The sequence below is a fragment of the Excalfactoria chinensis genome, chromosome 1 (genome assembly GCF_039878825.1).
Source record: "Excalfactoria chinensis isolate bCotChi1 chromosome 1, bCotChi1.hap2, whole genome shotgun sequence".
Classification (NCBI taxonomy): Eukaryota; Metazoa; Chordata; class Aves; order Galliformes; family Phasianidae; genus Excalfactoria; species Excalfactoria chinensis.
In genome coordinates, this window is record NC_092825.1 from 158,448,244 (window position 1) to 158,468,459 (window position 20,216).

Here is a 20,216-nt window from a genome sequence, read left to right on the forward strand (position 1 = left end):
GCCAGCATAGGGGTTTGCATGGAGAAGCAGGAAAAAGTCTATTTCACCATTCACACAGCAATACTATGCAAACAGGTCTGGTCGTTGTACGCTCTCAGATCTCTGACTGGCTTTTTAAACTTGCATTTATGCTCTCTGAAACCTCAGAGATACAGCCCAGAGATATTAAATACTGGATCCAAGAGAGAGACAGCATAGATGGCCCTTTGCAAACACCACTATCTGCAGCAGTGAAGTTATAGACCAGTACGTATACCAGGCTGAACTTCCAAATGGTAAAGCAACGCAGATTTATGAACTGTAACAACTCACATTCATAATCATCTATATCACTTTTGTACCTGCGCAACTGCACCAGTAGCAGATCAGCAGAGTGCTAGAATAGATCCCTACTGCAGATAACCTTCTTTTTCTCCTCAATTTAAAACACCTATACATTGTATAAACTTCAAGTTGTAAGAGACACACGCAGCCTTCAAATAAGTGTTTTAATGGCAATATATAACAGGGCTAATAAAACAAGATTAGCAAGTGATACTGAGTCACGACAGTGAGGAAAATAAAATTCTGAAAGGAAACACTTTCAGATCTTGACTGTATCTAAAATTAGTGACATTTACATAACCATTAGTCCAAGTTTGACTCACCGCACAGTTTTTGCATACAGCTTTTAAAGGAAAGGATCCCAAGTAATTTCCATTCTCACTGCAGCAATTTCAATTGTCTCAATGAAAGATTCCCCTGCAAAAGAAACGTGTCAGTGGAAGACGAGAAAGTAATTAGTAAATTCACAGTCGCTTGTATAGTTAACAATTTTAGGGTTACAATTGTCAGCTGATTGTAGTTAAGAAATCAATTAAGAGTGTTTGATTTAAGACATCAAATGGAGATCTGAATAAATTTCATGAGTAATTTTGGAAGGTATTTTTGCTTTACGTGCTCGCTTTGCTAAAAATATTGCAAAACATTTCCCAGTTTCCATCTATTAAGAAAATACTTTAAAAATTAACATTGTTACAGGAGTCTTAATAAAGACATGCTGACATTTAAAGTGATGTCACCGCTATAATCGTATATACGTAAATATATATAAAAACACTTACCGAAGCACTGTTAGACAGGTATAGGTTGAGATGACTCCTTTAATAAATTCACCTTTCATGTAAACCAAAGCAGTCAAGACTATATATGCACCTACTCCACATTTGCCATCAGATAATCTGAATTCCTATATATTGTTACTGACTAGATGAAAATACAAACCAAGCCAAGAAAACGTTCATAAATAATCAACATTAAAGCAACAACAAAGCAGCTTCAGGAAATACAAAGGTCCTTTCTCATGACTCACATGCAGAAGTGGCTAGCCTTACTTCAGCAGCACAGTTAATACTGGAGATATTTACAGTTTTAACACCAATATTTACGTGCTGCTAGAGTATGACAGACATCAGCATCACAAGATTGACTAATTCCTAAAAGACATTGCTCTTCAGGATGATGAAATCCTTGTATTTTTGAGGCAGCACAATATGGCCTGCACCTTTTCAAAACCCACAAACCATTATGTGCTGCTACGTTATGCCAAGGTGTCTACTGCACTTCGAGGACATAGAAACCTACGTTGAGAGCTAAATGCAGAACTTCTGTGTTGAACAACAGTTTTTGTGTATTGACGTGGACTGTATTAACTCCAAAATCCTTATAAAGCATTGCCAAGCTGCTTGTTTATTTACACAAAGCTTTAGACTTTATTGAAATCTGTACATGAGACCTTGATGGGCCACAAACCAGAAAGTGGACAACGGCATCTGATTTGAGGGACTAAAGATTCTGTGGGTATTTACTGAGGAGAAAAAAAGTTAGCAAGTAGCCCTTAGCAGTCTATCTGCCTCCAGCCCAAACCATCACGCTGCTTTTATTCGAAGATATAGATGAAAACTTCAGTTCACATCCTCACCAAGTATCCTTTTCTCTCGTGCTCAGGTATATCAGAGTTTTATATGCATGCAGAACTTTTACCAGTTCCCTATATAAAACAAATGATGTTTTTTTTCCAAATACCAAATTATTGTAAGAAAAGCTACTTACACAGATTCAACCCAAGTGCTTCTTTCCACTGCAAGGAGTCTTCTAGCCAGTGTAGGATGAAATCACCCTCTTAAATTAACAAGACCATCTTTGTAAGCACAAAGAAGTTTTGCAGGTCACAGGTGGATAAGTCTGCTAAGTCTTCCTCTCCTTCTTTCCAGTGTTTGCTCCTACAGTAATACAGCAGGGCAGCCTCTGATAAAAGCGCCTGTTGGTAGAGATGTGTCAATTAAAATGAGATCTGGCAGTATATAGTTAACTGCTGCAACACAGGACCTTACATGGCTATTGAGGTACTAATGCTACTTTAGAGACAGTGTAAGAGAGATGTTTCCAGTATATTTTGTACGTGCACAACTATATTTACATTTATTTTTTTCCCCTTAATATCTCGTTTTGCTTTTGTTAATATGCAAGCTAGATTATAGAGGCCCAACTTACTCTGTACCTTGGTGATGTAGAATCTGAATGCAAAGCCAAAAGGAACATAACTGCAACAGTACGTTGTAACAGCTGGTCATCCCTCCAAAGAAACTATGCTGAACATAATCCATTGCACGTATGTGCATCTACGTATGCATAAAGCGAAGGGGGAAAAGGTAAGAAAAATATGTTTGTGAAAATGCTGGCCAGAAAGCAGGAAAAAGATTTGCTTCAACTTTTCTGGGAAAAAACAAGGAAAATTTCTCTCATGAGAGCAAATATTGCCTCCCACTTGTAAGTTTTACCTTAAGATATCAGAATGTAATGATTTTAAAGAGACATCTGCAACATTTAATACCTTTGGAAGTACATTCCTCATTTATACATCCAGGTCAAATTCTTTACTTGTAAACTGTGTTAAACTAGATAGTGTTGTTTCAGTTGCCTCATTGCCTGGTTGCTCTTAGCTTTCTAGCTTAAGAGTGAGTGGCCTTGGTTTTGTTTTTGTTTTCTCTTTAAAGTAAACCCCCCCCCCCCGCATAAGTCAATACCTCTAAAATTAAACTACACCTCCCCCCCCCCCCCAAATGAGATGAAGACATGGCAGAACTATTATACTATTTTCCCCAGTGAGTACATGAAGAGAACTGGCAGGTAATTTCCCCCCTTCCCCAAACATGAACACAAAACTTCACATGCATTATAGGATTACAGCTTAAAAATCTTTACTACCAAAAATTCCCCCAAACAAGAAACAAAATTAAAACCAAAAAACCACGAGTGTGCATTTTCTACTTCTGTTTTAAAAATGCATTTTCTCTGTAATGAGTAGAAGCAAGTTACAATTGAAGATGATATATTTGAGAGAGAGGGTTGAAAAACAGGAAAAGGATGAAAGGAGGAAGACCAAGATAAAAAGCACGCAGATAATTAAGCAAGATATCTACCGATATCCAGGAGCATCTGCACAAAGCTTTGTACCTCCCTGCTTTGGTCACAAAGCTCACACAGTCATGCTAATGAGAGCTTCTCCTACCTCTATCCTTATGTCTTCAGTTGTTGTTGGGGGACAGATTACTGAGGAGGCCTCAATAAAAGCAGGGGATCCTGTTTACAGATAACTCCATTAGGTCTCTTCACCGCGGCCCTCAGCTCTGCTGAGAAAGATGGAAGAGTTCTGAAGAGGTTAAATTTAAATACCAACGAAGGAGGCTCTTTACATGTACAGAGGAGTAAGGAATAAGAAATCAGAAATTAGAAAAGCAGGGAAACTGCTTGCAGAGAACAATCATTAAAAACGGGGCTGTGGTCACAAAGCCTTTTCTTCATTTCAGTGTTTCAGTTGATATATCAAGGAACAGCCTAAAGTAAAACACTGTGATCAGTTTTTTATTGGTTTATGGTTAAGAGTTTATGATAATAAATTGAATGAATGGTGATTCATTTTATTTGTGATCCCATGAAAATCAATCTCAAGTGAATTTGTGGCTACTAATAAGTTTAATTTAAATAACAAGTTATATTCAAGGAGGCGCTACCAGCCAGCAATCTGACAGCCCGGTGATTTGGAATAAACCAAACCAAGGCCTTTCTATTAAATATAGTACATAGTGTCAGATGCCCAGGAATGTGCCATAAGCTTAAACATTTACTTGGCACATTGTGCTCAGACACCAACAGCTCTCTCCTGATATTTCTTGGCCAACGCACCTTTCATGTTGATATCAGACACCATTCACACACACAACCATATTCCTTTGTTTGGGTTACTTGTTCATCATTGCAAAGTAACGCAAATACACTACGCAAGCACAGCTATTGCTTCACTGTTCACTGTCACCCTTTCCAACCTTGCTGCAGTTTAAAACCAGAGAACAAAAGGTGAAAGACACTGTAAGGCTCTCAGAGTTGCAAGTCTGAAGCATGACATTGCTTCTCACCAGTGCTATATGGCACCCACAGCACAGACATCACAAAGTACATCCCCATATGCAAGTTCTCTCAGTTTAACCCCTTTAAGCCGATGTGAGATGGGGTTGTGTGCAGACAGCAGTTCTGACATCTGTCCTGTTCTGTGCATTCCAAGAGCATAACTTACTCATATGACAGACATTCACTGAGAATATTTTTGGTTTTTGTTTTATTACACTGCAGGTAAACTTGCAAAGCTGCTCTTTCAGACCACAAGACAGCGCCACTCAAACACTCTTCAGCACAAACACACATATTAACAGTTAATACTCGCTTTAAACACAAACTTCCTATCAAATTAATCTGGGATACCAGCACTCCTTACCTCTGTGAAAAAGACAGAATTGAAGAGACACTGTCACCACAGTATTAAGAAACACAAACATTTCTATTCTTAAGCATCCAAATTCTGATATCTAAAAGTGTACGTAGCTGAGTCTTGATAATGCACTGTTTACTTTTTTCCCCACCAGTTTAAACAATAGTAGTTTCACTTTTTGTCTTATGCTTGCTCAACACTGTAATATTTATACTGCAAACATGCAGGAATTTGTAGCCCTTGCTCATTTCTAAAACTTACATTTTAAAATAGATGCGAGTTAAATATTCTGCCATCCCTCTCCTCTGGCTGCTTTAGCTGACATGAATATTTAGGACTAAAAAGGGCTTCTTCACAGCCTTTACTTTCAGTTACATGCAGATACGAGAAAAGGAGGAAAGATTCAATTGAAATATCTATTCTAAGCATTATCTTAAAGATAATGGTGCACTTTTGGCAACGACTGCACTGTTATTGGGTTCGGGTATAGCCTATGACATTCACTTAATTCTCTCAACTTAATTGAGACTACTGTGTGGTCCCAGAGAGCAAAAAGAATGGAGAGAAATAAACATATACCTTAATTACCTTTATCAGGAAGTAACAGTAAGACTCTGAACCTGCAGTTAGGACCGCAGTTCTAAAAAGCAATTTTTCTTTGTTACCTAACAATTTTGTGGGTTTTCTTATTAATATTATTTATTATTATTAAATGACTGTAACGTAGCAATAAATTACCATCACTTCACCACAGTGAGGTGCAGTCATTCAGGACCAAGCTTATACACTCTCACCACATACAATAAATCTTCCCCTATCTTCTACCAAGAATCTAAATACTTTGAAGACTAGCATCAACGTGCATTAAAAAGACACAGTGCTTTGGATAATTTTCTGAACACGAGGAAGATTATTTGAACAGAGATAGCTAGAACTGCTCTGCAGTTTTGGTTGTAAATTATGAGTAAGGTCAAACACACAAACTTTGAGGGAAAGGAAAAAAAAAAGGGGGAGGGGGATTATCTGTTAACTGTTTCACAATCGTGTCAACAATTTTTCCTGTGTAACTACAGAGACTGAGACAATGACAGAAGTTCTGTGCAATGTAAAATATTGCTAATGAAATTTAAGCAGATAACTGCTGATTACAAGAAACTTACTGTTGCTAAAATTGGAGAATCTATAACATGTGTCCAGCCATTCCTCCAAGGATCATAAACAAACATATTTAGACTATCCAGAGAGCTACTGCAAAAGATAAACATAAAGTAACAAAGTCAGCTAAAAAAAAACAACAAAAAACCAACAAAAAACACACAAAAAACCCCAAACCCAGTAACTAAAACATTAAGATAGTCTGCAGTTTAATAATATAGGAAAGCCTGAAAATGCAGTTCTGGTCCATCAGCATTAAGTTTTGTTTTAAATCGTTTTTAATTCATCTCAGTACTCCAACCATGGCTTACACTGACCTGATTTGCATGTTCTGTTGTAGGAGGTGCACCGGTTCTTCACTGCGGTCATGTCAACAAATGGGAAGAAAGACAGTCATTTGGAATGGCAATATTGAGGCTACTGTGCAAGTGATGGACGGCAATTGAAATGCTCTATGGAAGGAAAGAAACTAAGAGGTACTCAGATCTGAAGTGAGAAACGGAGCACAAGACTTGAAACAAATCTTTTCGCTTGCGAGAGCTAAAAATGAAGCCCTAAGGGAAGCTGACAGACGGCAGACAAATATTATCAATGTATATTTCAGTTTTGACTCCAGCTTAAAAATAAAATTGAATAAGACCAACTCCTCACACCTCTTTTCCCAGCTTCTAAAAAGTGTTTTGTCAGATGTTGATGCATTAACCATACTGCTATATGAGGTATTTTAATGCGAACTCATGAAGTGTAACAAGCTTTATGTCCCAACAGTGTTTGGGAAAGTTGTATTACAGAATAGCTTCCCACATCCCTCTTCTTTGCACTGCAGCAACATGCACGCAACTACTAAAAAAAATCTGTCTTCCCTGTACCTTTGGCATACACACAAGAAGAAAACTGTGTGAACACTTTCAATCTGTGCTCTTTCTGCTTGAGAGGACACATATAAAATTAGAGAAAGAAAGACACTATTTTCTGTGTTCTAGGAATTACGTTCTATATGCTATTACAGTAGTTAGTAAAATGTCTGTTCTGCCCCTCCACTGCCCCCCCCGTTCCCTCTCAGTTTTCATCACAAAAAGATCAATACTCGATCTGTAAAATCCACCATAAAGAAAGCCAGGATTGCCTTGAAACACAACTTCAGTTTCTAAACATCTTCCCCCCCCCCCCTTTTTTTTCTTTTTTAATTAAAAGCTTTTTTATAACATCCTTTAAGATTTTTTTTTAATCTTTTTATTCCAATTCTCCAATAAATGTGCATTTTTAGATAATTACACTGTGACCCCCAGAAAAGATTATCCTATTTTTACAGTTTAAGTTAACCTCATATGCAGAACATCGCTGGTGAAGGAGAAAACAGAACTGCCAAAATAACAAAACCCCCACACTGTATAGTGGAAAGTTATTCAGACAGAGAAACAGGTTTTCCTCCTAAATACATTATATTTCTCCTAGTTTCTCCTATGAAAGAATAAATGATAAAAATTCAAAACATCTCAGCAAACTTTTAGGTTTTTTGTCCTTTCCATTCATTTCTAGTTATTTTAATTTAAGAAAGCTAAATAAATAAATAAAAATGAAGCTTCCTTTTTCCCCTCCCAAATTCTCATCAGGCTTTTTCCTTCGGCCCAAGCAGCAGCCTGGTGTAAAACACTGTGCTCTTCTAAGCTGGCACCCGCTCTTTTGTGAAAGAAAGGTGGGCAGGTACTGCTGCTCGAGTATTTTAACTCTAGCATCTACACCAAAGCTCTTCCCATCCTCTACAGAATGCTTAATGCTCAGGCAGCAAGCTTGGTGCTAAATGCACAGGATCAGTTTCCAAATTACTGCTGGGTGTAAAGGGGAAAATAATCAGCTTTAGCCAGGCCGCCCTCCTAGCTGCCACCTTATCTGAAATTGGTAAGTCATAACGAATCACAGGATGGTAATAAAGCAATACGTGCAGAAGCAAATACATTCTTAAAAATGACCCTGCTGTGCAATCCTACTTGCTCTAGACCACAGCACCCATCTTTAAATTTCAATTGCCACCTCTCTGAATTGCAACGACCTACAATGCCTGAAGGCAGAGAACCAGGCCCGTAGCTCAGAATGCAACCCCACTTGTAGAGGGCTACATTTGCTGCCCGCCTGCTTCAAAAGATTTCGGGTCAGAGTGACAACGCTGTAAAATAAGGGTCAAAGCACAGAAAGACCAAGGCCACAGAACAAAGAGCTTTTCGTGTCCTGAAAGAAGTCGCCTCTTGTGAGCCTGCCTTCTGGCCCAGACAGTAAATTTGTCTTTATCTTCTGTCTCTTGACATCATCACTACACGACTCCTGTGAAATGCCAGACAACTTATGACTTATGAAAGGTAAATCTGCTGTTAGAAGAGATTGACTCAACTGTTAATGGAATCCTCTAGTTAACATCAGGGGAACACCTACCAGCAACTGCTGTAATTCTTCCAGCCCTCGGCTATATCTCTACAGCTTCACAATTTAAGCAGTCACTAGAGCCTAAGCTTTGGGGCGCCTTTAACATCTTTGGGGTACAGATTTCTGGTCACATTACCTACTTATTTTTGCTTAAGTCAGTGGTAGCTGAAGAAATATGCAGGAGGTCCGATGGAAGGCTCATCACTTCCCTCCCCCCTTATTCATACAAAAGATATCTATTTGCACACGCACATGAATACTCCCATTCAAAAACATTTATAGGTTTGTTACCCACTCCCTCATCAGCGAGACCCATGACTCAGAGACTGAGCACAGGAATACGGTGCTTTCTAAGGCTGACTGCTAAACAGTGAAGTTCATTTCTACAGCTAGAAAACAAGATGCGTTTAGGATATGCCTTTTCTAAGCAACAGTTTTGCTAAATGAAAGGAACTTTATCCACTCAAGAGAAAGAAAAGGAAAAAAAAAAAGATGAGGATGCTGGGTATCTCCTAAGGCTTTATATTAAGCTAGATTTTCAATATTTCACTAACGAGCTTAAAGTAAAACCATACTGAATTAACCAGAAGTTAATATATTAAGAAAAAAAATGTAAAATCCAATGCCTAAAACCACGGTAGCAAAGACAAGAAATCTAAGTGGTACTATCAGTCCTATCAAATGCTTAGTAAAGAGCCACGAAACAAAAAGACATCAATACCTTAACAGTCAGCACACAGCTTTTCAAAACCATGTTGTTTTTTAAATAAACGGCCAGTTGGTAGCGCGCCCTTTGAGCAAACCTCAGTATTGTGAGGACCCTCTCCCCCATATCCCAGACCTTAGTGGTCATTCAGATTCTTTCATATAAGCTACTGCCTGTTTGTTTGTTTTTTTCCCCAGCAGGTCTACATGACGTTGTAGAAAATCAGATCTTCCTTACTTCATATCAAATGCCTTTCCAACAGAGCAGATACCTTTAGCTCTCAAATTCACTGTATTTATTCCTCTCCCCTACCCCCAGACCTACTAACTTAATTTAAGGCTGGAATTGGAGAATGAGATACATAGGATTACGTTAAAAACAAAGCAAAACAACTTACCTTTCGGCTATGGAGATCTACAGGGCTCTTTTGAGTTATAATTCCAGCTGAAGAGAAGCTTAATATTTCCGAAAGGAAACAGATTCCTCTGCTTTTACTCTGCATTAAGTTATAAGATGCATGATCCCTATTTCAAGCATTAAGGGCAGCATTTAAGAACATGCTTTGTTTTCTTTCCTTCCTAAATATTTAATACACTTGAAAGATATAGGAAAAGCCTAGTGTAACATACGAAGGGCCTACCCCAATCATCCTACACTTTCTGAAGGAAACGATTACTCCTCAGCTCTCAAGAAGCACTGGTGCGAATATACCAATTTTCCTTGTGGTGAAAAGCAACCCACAAGTTGAGGAACTGATGCAAACTGGCAGATTTCCCCTTCTAATTCTGAGACATATGCGTCATCTTTTTGTCAAAAGCTGGGAAGAAAAAGAATCTCTCTTCCAGCCTGCCACAAGAAACCACCTGCTTAAAGGCAGAACAGAACAATATCGCAGCACTGCTCTGCATGCTGCTGATACTCACACGTTTGTTCTTGCTTTCTTTAAATAATAAAATCCCTGAGCCTGAAAACATTAACAACTGAACTTCTTTAGCTGATTTAAGGCCAAAAATCAAGCTAGTAAAAGGAGAGGGGAAAAAAAAGGAAAAAGATAAAATATGCATGTTGGCAAAAATTGAGAGTGTTTTACCTGCAGAGCACTACGAATTCAATTTCTTAACAGCTTATATGCGTGCTTGGTTTAAGCACTTGAATATTCAGTTTGATTTTGTATTAAACATTCATGTTCACAAGAATGAGCTTAACGCACAGTTAGGATTTGTTCTAGCTAATAACCATGGTCAGTGATAATTCCTTGCCCACTCTCCACATCCTCCCCCCAAATAAAACCAAAGCCTCCTCTAGGATCCAGAGACTCATCATTGAAGCAATACTTTAACCTCTTTTCTTTTTTCCCTTCCTCTCCATATTATTATTGTTTCCTTCTGTCAGTTTCATCCAGGTTAGGACTACACACTGTAGGACGAAACAACCTCCCTTCCACAAATTCTGATTGACTTTGGGCACATCGTTGCCAGCAGATTACATTTTCAAACTGCACTGAAGCTGCAGACCAGACCTGCAGAGATAAGTGTAAATGTTCACTGCAACAATGCATGGAAATATTTCTATGCATATTCCTTATTAAAAACTAAAAAGCAGGTAATGAAAGAGTAAGTTTTAGACCTCTAAAATAAGTTGTACAAGGGGTATGAAAGTAATACTACTTGAAAAGCTGGCATATAATGCAGGAACGACCACGCCACTTGAACCTCAGATCAGCCTTTGTATACAGAAATATATATAATACATAATGTGCAACTCTATAGATAGATATGCACACCCATCTGTAAAATACCCCATGTTGAAACAAACCTGCACCGTGGCACTTCCAGACATTTACACTGCTGGATGCTACGTTTAGGTACAACGAGAGAATTTGCATTGCTAAAATAAGAATCCTTGAGTGCATTTCAAGCAGCATGACATCACCCCTTTGCACTACAGGTTGCTGTTTACAAGCAACAGGGATGTCCAGTAGATCACAACCAACACCGCAACCTGTGAAAACTATCGTTTATTATGTAATGCACTGTTATGTAAATTGTTTAAATCCTGCACAATACACACAGATGAGCAATCAAGTGCTGTATTTAACTGTGGGGGAGTGATCAGCTCACTTCAACTCCCTTTTTACATTTCATATACTGGTTTGGTAAAATTACAGGCATCGTCTACTCCTCTGATCCCTTATAAATTTATTTCATTACAATTAAAGTTAGTATATTTTTCTTGTTAATCTAGATAATTTAGCAGCATTTTCCTGGTTATTAGTATCACTGTAAATTTGTTACAATTGGTTCCACAAAACCAGCTCTCAGTGCATTTCAGCCAATTCAGACTTTTCCCTCACTCACCATTTTATTTTCTTTGATGCTTAAAAATAAAAGGCATTTGGGTTTCAGCACAACGTTACCTCACCTCCCCAAACTCAGCATCTTTTGCATCACTTCCAGAGGGTTACAGTGCAGCACGTTATGAGCAAATCAATACCCACCAGATAAAACAAAAGAAGGCCACTGAATGCATTATGCCTTTCCGATAGCAGCAAGAGGGAAGGAAAGGAGATGGGAAGGTTTGTTAACAGATAATGCAGCAAAACACAGGACCTGGCTTAAGTTCCTTCTCATTCAGCAGAGCACTCAGAAATACCCTCAGGTTGTGTACTGGATACGAAAAGAGAGTTAAATAGAGGATTGAGGAGTGTGATTACAGGGACTGGCTGCAGCCTGGGGGACAAAGGGACAGCCCCCATAGGCTCCCTGTTTTTCAAGAGGGACCGTAAGAGCTCCAGGGCAGGCAGACTCTTGCTTCGAATTGCCCTCTAGTGTTAGCCTTCACAAATTCCTGCCTCAATGACAAATTCTGCTCAGGTTTTTACATAATGGAAAAGTGGGTCAACAACTTAAGTTTTATTAAGCTAAAAATAAAACTTTGAGGGGAAAAAAAACAAACCAACAACAACACACACACACAACAAAATCAACAACCGAGCAGCGTTTTTGAAGGATCATTTTCATGTCAGAAGACTGAGAGACTGGCAAACTGAGGATCACAGACCAAAAATGCAAGAGGAAATCTGCACTTCTAAATAGGGAGATAAAAATCAAGGACAGCAAGTTTAAGAGGGAACTTAGGAACGTTTTTGTATTTTACACTTCCATCAGTTTCTCGTGCAGCTTCACAAAAATATCATTTCCTGAAACAAACACGAGGCACTGACAGCCAGATCCACTGTAATTACAGTGACAGAGCTGGAATCAAAACTTTAATGAAAACTGAGGAGCTGGTGGTGTAAAAACAGAGCCCAGCCTACGAGCACTAATACTCTAGAAGGAATTATTCTCTCCCTGCTGATTCGAGGATCTTGTAGTTGCACTCCAAACCTGGATGCAAACAGGCACTGTGCAAACAACAGCCCTCATTTCAAACCTGCTAATTCCAGAAATAAAAGCCCAAGCATTTTCTTTCTGATCTTATTTCAAACCACATTTTCCCCTACTCTCGAACTGACCAGAGAGGTAATGAATTTAGGACCTGGTAACCCTTCCATATCAGATAGATTATAGCCACACACACAGCACTGAAAATCAACATATCAACCATTATTTTTTTTTTTTTCCTTTTAAAATAAAGAATAAAACAAAGAAATGACTGTCAGACAGCACCACAGCCCCTGAAGTAACAGCCACACTGCCTGAGAACTGAAACAGACTCAGTCAGGTTATAAAACAGACGAAGAAAAATACACATTTCCCTGCTGCTTGTGTAACTGCTGTGCCTGTCGCTGTCAGCATCATTCTGCCTTCTCCTTTGAGCCTGGAGAAATCTTCTGGGGAGCATCAGAAGGAGAGTACATTAGCAGAAGACCATTCCCTTTTGCTGAGGGGTTTGTCTGCCTGTGCAAGGTACTGCTGGTACTGTCAGACTTGTGTCAGAGAACTCTGCTCTGCAATAGACTTTTGCATATATTTATAGTCAGGCTTTCTCATAAGAGCTGTTACAACGTTTCACAACAGATGGAGCATCCTCCTTTACTAATTCCTGATCTGTAGTAAGAACGTGTAATAGTTTGTAACAGGGAGAAGCAAAGTGTTTGCAGGATAACTTGAGTGTTAACTCCCTTCAGACCACAGTATCTGCCTGTTCAACCAGGGGAAGCATTGCTCTAACAGTACAGAAATTCTAACTCAAATGCTTTTTGTTTCTCAGATGCACTGGGATTCCTGCCTTCCCCAGAATTTTCACTAAGTCCAATTGAATTATAATATATGACAATTATATGGGTGTAGGAAATTATCATTTCAAGTTAGGAAGACTCTGGATCACGTTGAAAATTACAATACTTACCAAATATTTATGTTAACTTTCCTATTGCTACTTAAACCCATATTCTTCAGGGGGGAAAAAATAATAATTAAAAATAATAATAAAAAAATCCTCTTCATAGCAATTAACAAATGGATGGATAAAATGAACATTTTTGGTTTGATGTCATACAAAAAAATTCAGGAAAAATAAAAACAACCAACCAGAAAACACTCACAAGAAATAAGAAGCGAGCTCTTCACATTGACTTCAATAAGAGAAAGGTGTAATTGCTTTGGAGGTATTTGCACACTACCAGGATTTTGGAGCACTGTACAAATTAAAAATACAGATGCTGCCGATCTCTTGTTTTAAATTAATTATCTTAGTGAAGTGAATTAAATTGATTATCATATTTTACTGAAAAGCAGCAATTTTCCTCCAAATATTGCTGTAAAAATTTGGAATGTAACAGAATATAACATGTTCTAGGAAAAAAAAAATTAAAAAAAAAAAAAAGAAAAAAAACCCCAAACCTAAAACCCCTCCAGCAGACTCAGAACCAAAAAGCTACTGAGGATATCCATGTATTTAAAATAAATTCAAGCTTGACAAAGCCAGAAACAGGGGCTTATTCAAGAGCACTACTGAATTTGCACTGACATCTTCATACAGGCTCTTCTTCCTGCTGGTGTGTGAGCAGCAGTCCCGAACAAGGTAGGTTAAACAAGCTATCAATACAGTAGCTGAACATTTATGATAACTCTAATTATATTCTTCTCTTCCCTTACCCACAGCTTAAACGTCTGGGTCTGCACACATTTCTGCACTGCTTCTTGTTGTTGTTGTTGAAATAAATAAATAAATACAAGCAAGAGCCTATTTTCATGCATTTGGCTTTGAGGGGGAAGCCTAAGTATTTAAATATGTCAATTAGCATTTTTTAACTATTTTTCCCGAAGACTCTGTGGCTTGTTTGTTCTTCTTTTACAAGTGTTTTGCAGGATCACTTCACCAACAGAGAATTAAAAATTGAAGTTTAAGTACACCAGCCTGAAATCCTTGCCATAGAGATGTTTGGCTACATGTCCAACCTAGTAACAAAAGCTAAGGTTTATTTAAATTTAACAGAACACAAACCTCCATTTTAACATAATATTAGGGCTAGACCTAGTTAAAATGAACAAAATCCATAAAACTGCCTTCTTTCAGATTTCTAAAATTAAACCAGCCATGTCTAAGCTATCAGAGGGGCTTCAAAGGAGGGCTGATCTAACTTGTGCTGTAATAACCAAGCACGGGGTGCTTTCATAGCCACATCTCTCTTTTAGGAAAATTATTTAAGCTGCTTTTGGGAAAAAAAAAGCAGCAGAAAGTCCTTAAAGAAAGCACTGATGAGCTGACAAAGATGTCTGCAGCAGCTCCTTCAGACGAGCAGAGCAGCAAGCATGCAATGTCAGCTATCAGATTGTGATTTAGGCAACAAGGTCTGTAGAGGCTCAAGCATGCACCTATTCTGCGAGTGGTAAAAGTGGCCATGGAAAGTTGCACACGGGAAGCACTTCAGCAAAGAAGCCTGCACATTTTTATCTCTTCAGCTCATTACAACTAGATATTGCAAAACAGCCCACGAAGTCGAGCACACTATTTGCAATAGCCACACCAACAGTTTTTAAGGGGCCAGCACTGCAGCCCTTATTGCAGGGTTAATTTCCAACAAAATCAGTGGTAGTTTGCCTAAACAAGAACTGCGAGAGCAGAAACAGGGAGTCAGAAACTAAAACACACCCCAGAGCTCTCTGCAAAGCTTCACTGCTCTTTGGGGCACAAAACAGCCACGCTGAGCACTTCTACAGCAAACATGCTGACCAGCTCTACAACAAAATTAATGTAAGCCAAATTGCAGCAAAAAAACTGTTCTAGAGCCAATCAACACTTGAAAAATGGATTCTAATGGTAACTGACAACTGCAGCACTCCTGAGAGACAGCTTCAGCTTGTTACACGAGTTACACTCTGTAACTGCACTGCTGGGAAAGTCTCCTCTTTGGGCTCCTAAAAAAATTATTTAGCTTGTCTCAAAGTTCAAATTACTTTGATATCTTTTATTTATTAAAATAATAATAATAATAATAAAAGTTTGGAACTACTGACATGATTCTGCAAATCCTTATTTGTGGCAATGAGCTATTAGGACTACTTGTGTATTTTGAACTCTGCAGGCTCAGGCCCTAAACTTAAAAATCCTTTGATTTACACTTGTGAACCAGATATTATATCTTTTTTTTAACTGAATAAGAATCTATAAGAAATACTCAGAACTCGTGTCAGCCCAAGGAACACTCCATCAAACTTTCACCTTTTAAATATGTCACAAGGGAGCCTTAGATACTTTTGCCTCGCAATATAATCCTGATTTTCATTAACAAGAATGTAATTGCTTTTGTACAAGGGGGAAAAAAAAAAAGAGTAAAAAATACAGAAAAAAAAGAAGAATGAACAAATTCAAAGAGGTGTCCTGTGAAATCTTTATGTTCTTAAAAGAATTAAGGATTAAAAGAAAAAGAAAGAAACCACCACCCGAAGCCATATGCATTACACTCGGTGCAGAGTTCCTACATGGTCTGTAAAATATTTATTCCTTTGCCATCATATTAGACACGTCACCCAAACACTCTAACTGCATTAAGAAAAAAAAAAACAGCCTTTAACCACAACTGTTAATCACAAAGAAGAAAAAAAAATGAAAAAAAAAATCACCAATTCACTCATCACAAATTGCAATGCTCACATCAGCTTCTGTTTCCCTCCTTTTCCTCTGGATCCCTGAGCTTTCTGTATTTAGGGTTGTTCTCCTTCAACTGATAACTGCCTGTAGGTGGTCTTTGCTCCCCCTAATAATCATATAGTACAGTTTTCATTATGTGAACAACACCTTCAGAATGTGTCTGCCTCAAATAGGGCTGTGCCAGGAGGTGTTCTGGTAGCAAAAGCAGCAGCTCCTCGGGTGTAGTGGACATTAGTTACAACACTGAGAAAAGCTGCAATTTACACTTGGCTGGATTTGGTTAGTACAAGTCAGCAATCACCAGAATCATCTACAATTTTTCCCCTTCAATTTCCCTTATTTTATGATACAATCCTGCAAAATAATTATAATAATAATAATAAAAAAGCATTCTTGAAGACAGACAGATTTGATTAAGGATAAAGAGTGGATTCCAGCTGAAAGCTGGAATTGCTAAAGTCACGACATGTTCATAAAATTTGCTGCACTGCAATATATTTCGCTCAAGATAAAGTTTTACAGTTTTTACTGCTCCATTTAGTATTTAAACAAATTTACTCAATCCAGGAACAGTCGCTGTTTTAATTTCAATTGTTTTTAGAAATGGTTAGTTCAGATTATTCGCATGCGAGTAGGTAGGTTATGATTACCCTGCATGGATTTCTCAGTTTCAGCCAAATTAGTACTTCTGTTGCAAAGCAGGACTTGCAGTATGAGTGTAGCCAGTCCCTATTTATTATCATTTTTAAATATTTGCTGTTTTGCTATAGAAAAATCTATTCACTGACAAGTGGAGAAATTACATTCAATTTCTGCCTGTTTTGCTACAGGTAGAGGCCTCTGAAGCTCATTTAGTCTCGTTTCCTGCTTCTTAGCTCGTCAAGCAGCAAGTTTGTTAACACACTGGAAAATAAGTTTTGCACACTACATTGAAGTGCACCCAGCTCTGTTCGTTTCTCTAACAAACCCTCCTAACAACAACAACAACAACAAAAATAAAGTTACTTAAAAATAAACACCATCTCCTCTATACCTTGATTTTGGACTAGCAACATTTCACTTGGACTAATTCCCAATACAAGAATACGAGAACAATACTATACAGACAATTCATATAACTTCTATGACCAAGGCTGCTGCAAACTCAGCTTTTTGTATGAATTTTGGCCCCTTCGTTTCCTTTTGAAGGCAGTTCGTGTGAATGCTTTGCTTTTACTCAGCCTCTTAGAATTTTACAGAGAGAGTGTAAAGAAGAATTATTTTACCAAACAGAAAAAACTCAGGCAAACCCAGCACAACTTGCCTATCTTGAATAATCCAAAGAAGTTACACCATATACTTTTTTCTTTTTTTTTTTAAATAAAGAACATGTGTAATAGAGAAATGTTAATATAATATATACCATGCTCTGCTCCATCAACCTTCCAGAAAGAGTTTTTCAATCACAGGACTAAGCCGTTCTCCAAAAATCAGCTCTCTATTGAAAGGTCGAAACCTGCAATAAAAACGTCATGTATTATAACATATTTCCAACACCCACAGTTTCATGGTTGATCCCCAAACATAGACAGAGGTCATCGGGCTGACCCTCGCATTGTCTATGTTACAGGAAATCCTAATTTTAAAGAGGGAGAGAGATATATTTTAAACCAAACCGAGTTGATTGGGAACACCTGTGATATGCCTCTTTATTATCAGAAGCCTCTCGAAACAAATCAGATTAGCATGCCCTGCTTTCATTCTTCCTGCAGCATTTTAACATGAAAGCAATAGGAAGAAAAAAAAAAAAGGGAGGGTGGGGGGGGGAAAGGAAGGGGGGGGGGGGTGAGAGAGGAGAAGAACCTCTCCCAGTCTCTCCCTCCACCCTGAAAGCAGCAAACAGGTTGAGTACAAACTGCTTAATGGGTGTGTGATGACTGCTGCCACACTCTCCAGACGGTGCTGCTGACTGAGCAGGGTTGAGAACTTCGCATGTTTTTCCTGAAGGAGCTTCAGCTGCTTCTCTTGAAGGGCAGAACCACTGCTACGTTTGTTAAAATGGAGCTGCATTTGAGGTATAAAAGGAACTGCAGATTTATCTAAAAAATACATTTAAAAGCTTACAGGGAAGGGGGGAAAAAAAAAATAAAAATAATAATAAAAAGAATTGGCCACGACACTATTCAGGTAAGAACAAAGCATAACCTGATAGGGGCAATAACTGTATCAAATATCTACTGCAGGAAGCAGTGCATCCACGCAGCCACATCCTTCTATTTATTGGAGCTTTTCTCACTGCAGATAGCAGGACATGACACACGCAGTGCCTAACAAACGTGGCAGCAGCTGCCTTGCTCAGCTCACCTGCTGACAAACGTGCCCATCTTTTTGCTCTTTATTCCTTCATGGTAGTTCAGAAAAATCCTAAAAAAAATCCCCTTAGATCCAGAGCTCTGATAAACGCTCTGCTTTAATCAGAACTGAAAATTTGCCTTATTTAAAAAAGAAAAAAAAAAATATATATAAAAATAAAAAATTATGGGAAGGATCCATGAAAATAAAAGTTTCTGCTCTTCAACCAGAAACACAAAAATGCTTCAAAATACCCCCCCCCATATTAATATCCTTCAAGCTGATACTGAAAGCAAGCTCACAGAAAAGCACCTTCTACGAACACAGAGGCTGGAGCCCTCAGCCGAGTGTAATTATCTCTTTCTCAGCTGAGACCTGCCTGTGAATTTCAGCTCATGCTAAATAAAATTATTAGCTGCATCTAGATCAGACGCTGAAAAGTTTATTAATAAGCCATTTACTGTGGAGACACTTATTACAGTTTCTGAAAACAAACCAAAGAGGCACTTTTTATCCCCTTCTTCTAACAGTGGTTTCCTTCAGCCATTAACAACCATCTCTGAGAGTCACAGCTATTTTTCAGCTGTGAGCACAATATCATCTCGGAGCAACACGTTGGGAAGGTTTGCACAAAATAGAAGCTCAATGTAGAGAATTGACATTTTTTTTTCCTCCTGTTCTGTGTATGTGGCAATGAATTTGTGTGTGTGCCTGCGAGGTCATCCTCACACACTGGCAACTGCACTGCCGAGATAGGAAGAAGTGCTTAGAATTGCATACAGTCATTAACATTCGCTGTAAAGAGAACTTTTCCTTAAGAGATGATGTGCTAAAATATGATTTGATGTTTAATATTAAAGTAAAAAAGAAACCTACCAGGTGTTGGCTGCTCTCCCTGCTGCCCCTGCACACAGCAGCACAGGGGCTGGGCTGAGAGCTGCCCCCCAACTCAGCTGCCCCAGGGACAGGCAAAGCAGCTCACACTGCAGCTGGGCTGCTTTTAGGACTCGCAGCAAAGGGTTAAAAACAAACACTCCAACACAGACACTGCCTTACACCCCATTAAACAACAGGCAGGGATTTTTCTACCTAGCTCATTGGAATCATTTCTGATACTGTCCAGCATCCAAATTTAGGCTAATTTCAAAAAAAAAAAAATCTATTTCTCCCTTTTAGCTTAACCTTCTCCTATTTGTTGTTCATTAACACACAGTTACCTAAAAAAAAAATAAAATAAAAAAATAAAAAAAATAAAATAAAAAATAAACCCTCCCCAGCTCCTGCCAATAATTTGTAAAATAAATAATTAAAATGGCAAAGCAGCATTTTGACCGAGGGAAGCAAGGCATTGGGAATCCATGCCACACACCTCCCCCTCATGTCTGTGGGGCACATTTTAGTCCTCCTTGCCTTAGAGTACATCACCAGTTCTCTTAAATAACAAGAAAAAAAGGCTGTGTGAGGAGCCAGTATGTACATGAGAAACCCAGTGTTAGTAGTGATAGGGGGGGAAAAAAAATCATTTTGATATCAGGTTCCAGTGTTAGATGTGAAGTGTTTAGAATATGTATATGTGTGGACATTTATTTTTATATAAATAAGTACATACGGAGCATCTGTGGAAGAAGATTTGTGTGTGTATGCAAAGCTATTTTTATTTAAAAAAAAATAATATATATATATTAAAAAATATTTCCCTGCTGGTAC

The 20,216-nt window shown here is 38.3% G+C and overlaps 1 long non-coding RNA gene across 1 annotated transcript; it reads right to left on the reverse strand.

Moving 5' to 3' along the window:
• Positions 1-2,107: 2,107 nt before the first annotated feature.
• LOC140264386 (uncharacterized) lies at positions 2,108-6,038 on the reverse strand. Its single transcript, XR_011906049.1, has 3 exons — positions 5,965-6,038; positions 3,551-3,668; positions 2,108-2,299 (listed from the first exon to the last, which is right to left on the reverse strand). It is a non-coding gene; the product is annotated as an uncharacterized lncRNA (long non-coding RNA).
• Between the last annotated feature and the right edge of the window lie 14,178 nt (positions 6,039-20,216).